The 4,865-nt window shown below is 36.6% G+C and overlaps 1 protein-coding gene across 1 annotated transcript in view; it reads right to left on the bottom strand.

Moving 5' to 3' along the window:
• LOC107552962 (E3 ubiquitin-protein ligase NEURL1-like) overlaps positions 1–3,517 on the bottom strand; it is a 54,556-nt gene extending 51,039 nt beyond the window's left edge. Inside the window, exon 1 of the mRNA XM_016235040.1 lies at positions 3,464–3,517. The gene's annotated coding sequence lies outside the window, so the exon portion shown is untranslated. The remainder of the gene's footprint in view (positions 1–3,463) is intronic.
• Positions 3,518–4,865: the final 1,348 nt, after the last annotated feature.

The following is a 4,865-nucleotide window of genomic DNA, read 5'->3' as shown; positions in this document are numbered from 1 at the left end:
ATGGGCCACAAAAGGCGTTTTCTCCGACATGCTGTGACTGACAATATAATCCATAGGACTGCGAAGAACAGACCCAAATCCAAGCCTTTTTTTTGGCGATCTCCTTGCTTCTCCATCCCGAGCAGCGAGTGCAGTGACCGTGAGCAGCAAAGCCCGCGCTGACTGATGCGCTCTTTACAAATTCAAATGTTGCCGCTTCAAACGACAGGTTTTATGGCAGGATAATCGAACACTCATTGGCTCTCGCCTGCATTCGTCACAGATTGCGACATGCCGTGTTTGAATGATGCGCGCGTGCCTTCACGAGTTCACGGAGTGGATCAGGAAAATTATCTGGATAATATTTTCAGCGATTAACAACAAATTCTGGTCTGGATTACACAAACCTACTATATTCCGCCAGAGAGGACTGCGGGTGCAACGCATCGTAATTTGGATTACTTTTGGTACTGCTTTAGACATTTTTGCAATAAATAAATGATTGTAATTGCATTTATCTGTCTGTCATGTTTTTCTTATACTGTACAGAAATGTTTAGGTTTATTGGTAGGAGTGGAATTAGCGACTATAAAAATATTTTAATGCTATATTGTTACTAAAATGGTTATTTTCCTGCGTATTTCGGTCATTTGCGTTTTATATCCTTTTATATTCACTATATGGGTAGGTTAAGGGGTCTAAAAATCTAAATTGCGTATTAATAAAATGATAAAAATGCATATTCGCTATAAAATGGGTCGGTTTAGGTTTGGGGGTAGGTTAAGGGGTCTAAAAATACGTCTAAATTGTAAGTTTTGTGCTTGTAAATGTTACGTATTAATACCTATGTATAAACATGAGACCAGGCTGAATAATCAGATGTGTGCAGCACATTTTATAGAGGACTGATCCTCCTGATCCTGGGAGAGTAGACTACAATGCCGGCTGTCCTGACTAACAGACTGCAAGTACGTTTTTTATATTAAAGAATTTGCCACTGATGATTCAAACGCGAGTTTTGAGCAGTGTAGAGTAGCGCTTGTTGTTTGTCATTTCTCCAATCACAAATGCAGACATAGTTTTATGTTTACGCGGCGTGATGCAACGCATAAAAAGACAGTATATGTCATTATAATCCGTAATTATGTCCCCACTGAATGCAACAAATGCCTAGTTTATAATGGATTTTAATGTTTTTGTCTCGTTGCTCCGGCCGGACAGGCCATCACAGTATGGTAAGGGGCGTAACATTTCCATCACATGCTTGAGGTATTCGGCCAATCACAGCGCACTGTATAGCTGGCCAATCAGAGCACACCTCGCTTTTCAGACCGATGAGCTTTGTAAAGATCGACGTGTTTCTGAAAGGCGGGGCATAGAGGAGAAACAATAATGTACAGTATGTGGAAAATAATGTGTTTTTGAACCTTAAACCACATAAACATTTCATTACACCAAATACACAAAATAATGTTATTTTTAGCAACATCATATGACCACTTTAAAAATATATATAAAAGTAAAAAAAAACAAAAAAAGTAATTAAATTGTATTATTTACAAATTACAATTGTAGCTCTAGTTACCTATGGCTATGATTTTATTAATACAGTTGTCTGATTGATTTTATAGTCTCAAGCATTTAGAAATCATGCAAAAGAAAAGAAAATTTTTGTAAGTTTTACAATGCATTATATAAAAACGATGAGGCAATAATGATGGGCTAATTAATAATTATATGGTTTCATAGAATAAAACTGTTAAAATACATAATGTAATACAAAATAAACAATTTATGTACATTATTATTACAAATGCCTGCAAAGGGAGCCAAAGGCCTGGTAATTGCTGCTGTTATACTTACAGGATGCTCAAATCCTTGTTTAATAGGTTATTGACCAAACATTTAATTCAAATATCCACTTAAGCTTTACATTTTGGCCACCTTTTTGCTATAGATGACACAGCCTCTATAATTTCTTCAACAAAAAACACGTGGACATCACAACCCTTACAAAAATTAACCATGGTTTTATCGAAAAACTGCTTAATTTTCTTTTGCATGATTTCTAAATGCTTGAGACTATAAAATCAATCAGACAACTGTATTAATAAAATCATAGCCATAGGTAACTAGAGCTACAATTGTAATTTGTAAATAATACAATTTAATTACATTTTATTTCTATATTTTATTAAAGTTCTATTTTGACCCCTGTAGTAGGTGTTTTTTTTTTACTTCCATAATATTTGCGAGAGGGGGCACAACAATACAATCCTGCTTAGGGCACCCATTTGGCCAGCAGTGCCCGGTGACTGAATATACATACAACTGCACAAAATCATCTGAGAGCGCAGATGTTCACAATTACATACAATTAACTAAATGAAATTCTATTTGGTGTGACTACACCACTATGTATGTGTCAGAATAAGCCTATTTGATATTCATGCTTTTTAGCCGCTGTCACCATTTTTTGATATATGCTTTTGGTTCACTGCTCTCAGGGTGAGAATTCACCACATAAATATATGTGTATATTGTTAGTTTCTCCTTTCCGGAGATGAATGATGTGTGAGATGAATTCTAAGAATGAGGTGATGAAGCGATTCAGGGATGAGAGAACGGATTGATACAGAGAGAGAGAGGGGATGGAGAGGTGTGAGGAATTTTGGCATCCCAGTAATCAGACTTGTGTAGGCCTATGTTTATTTACCGTCATCATGATTGGAGTTTCTAACGGCAGAAAGCTCAAAGGCTCAACTTGATGCGATTGAAATTCATTAATGCCGATACAGAATCGATCAGCAAAACTCTTTTTAGGTTTCTTACATCAATAACACACACACATACACTCACAGGTACACAGGCAGACAGACAGACCGACTGATACACGGGTAGGCTCACAATTAAAGGTGCACTTTATACATGGCAGCAATCCAAAACACGTGTTTATGGGATGTGAGCTGATTGATTTTTGTTTTTGAGCGTGTATATGAGAGATTACGATTCACTATATGTAAGCCATCTTATCGGCCTCACCACAGGTCAGCCCGAGGCGACCTGCCGCCTCTAATTTATGCTTCAGTCATACTGCAGATCCATCAGTATACAATCGGTGCAAAGCCAGTCGACCGGAGAAAGCTGAAATTCCTAGGATAAATTAAACCTGTGATCATGGAGTCCTAGAAAATCAAAGGCTCTAGTAATGCTGACCAAGAGTCTATTGCAAAAATGAGTCTCTCTCATGCGCACACACTTAGAGATGGAAGTCAGATGAGAGTTTAATTGGCTCCGTTGAATTAATTACATATTTGAGTACTGCCGAAGAACATCAGTCAGAATTAGCCACAGCGTGAGATGCTTAAACACCCAATGAGAACCCAACGAGCGACGAATGTGTTTGGACACGCATTCGCGGTGCATAAAGATAACAAGGGAAAAACAAATAAACATTAGAAGGCTTTAAAGCCCTCGAACTCACCTGAACCAGATGATTATAGGGAGCTGAGAAATTGAAACACTGAGCTAAGGTAATTTGATGGAGTCATTATGGAGATAAAACTACGGGAGCATTTCAAACAACACCCAGGGGATGGAGCTTAATATTCAGGAGACATTTAGAGGAAAACACCCTTTCGCATTCACAAACATATTGCTAGTTCTCAGCACTGGTCATTTTCCTGCTTGGTTTAGAGTTTGTTAATTAGGTGTAATCCTGAGGCAGGTTTACCTTAACGAGCTCCCGCAAAGGCTCTAAACGAGACCTTAACGAGGAACCTTGATTAAAGTTCCCTCATTAGCATATGAAGAGCTGTTCAAAGACACTATGAGCCTCCTAAAGCTACAAAATACCTCCAGCTTTAAGGAACCGCAGCTTTCCGAGCCTCTTGTTCATCACAAGAGTGTTTTACACATCTACACACACACACATTCAAAGAAAGAAAGAAACTGTTCATTAAAACAGGATGCTTCCAAATGACGCTGAGCGGTTACAGGCATTACACTGTAAAAAATGACCGTGAATTTAACGGTAAAAGACTACAGTAAAAACCTGTTAAATAGTTAACAGTAAATTCCCCTACTATATACAGTGAAAAACTGTATTGGACATTACATGTATTGGACATAAATTTTACGGTAGTATACCGTTTTTGGAAGTGAAAAATATCGAATAATTTACAGTGAAGAACCGTAAATTGACATTCCCAGAATTCCCTGTGTTACATTTCAAATTTGATGTTTTTTTGTTGAAATAACTATGTTTCTTCTTAGTTTTTTCTTATCAGTTTTGTATATTAGGGTTTTATGTTACACCTAACGTTGTTAAATGAATTTTTATTGCATTATTTCAGTTTCATGTGTGTTACCATGATGGTGTTTAGTGTTTGTGTGAATGACACTGTGCACCTTCTATATATGTTATTATTTAAAGGCTGCTTGTGATGGGCTTTGGTTCATCATGTGATTTTCTCATCACCACCTGCATTTGGTGGTTATCAGTGCATTACAAAGATACAAAACAAATTTAAGTATTTCAATAGGATGATATATTATATCAGTTAATGAAATTACGGTATTTAACTGTAAATTTAAGTTAAAACCGTAAAACCTAAAACATTGCTACCGTATTTTTTACGATAAAATTCTTCTAAAAAGTTTTTTACCGTAAATTTTACGGATTTTTTTTACAGTGTATCTTATATTAATATCTAATACATATTTAATCCGTAATTTCATTTGTTAAATTATCAAGAAATTAGTTAAGCAATCCTAATCACTGGCGATACTCTGCAGATGGGTGTTTAATGAGAGGGTAAGCTTCTCCATCCCCTCAGGCTCTGAGAGATCAAGACTTTAATGTTTTTTATCAAAGTGCGAAGAAC

Source organism: Sinocyclocheilus grahami, unplaced genomic scaffold (genome assembly GCF_001515645.1).
Source record: "Sinocyclocheilus grahami isolate Dianchi unplaced genomic scaffold, SAMN03320097.WGS_v1.1 scaffold18.1, whole genome shotgun sequence".
Classification (NCBI taxonomy): Eukaryota; Metazoa; Chordata; class Actinopteri; order Cypriniformes; family Cyprinidae; genus Sinocyclocheilus; species Sinocyclocheilus grahami.
Note: the sequence above shows the minus strand (reverse complement) of the source record. Positions and strands in the feature narration are given on the sequence as shown.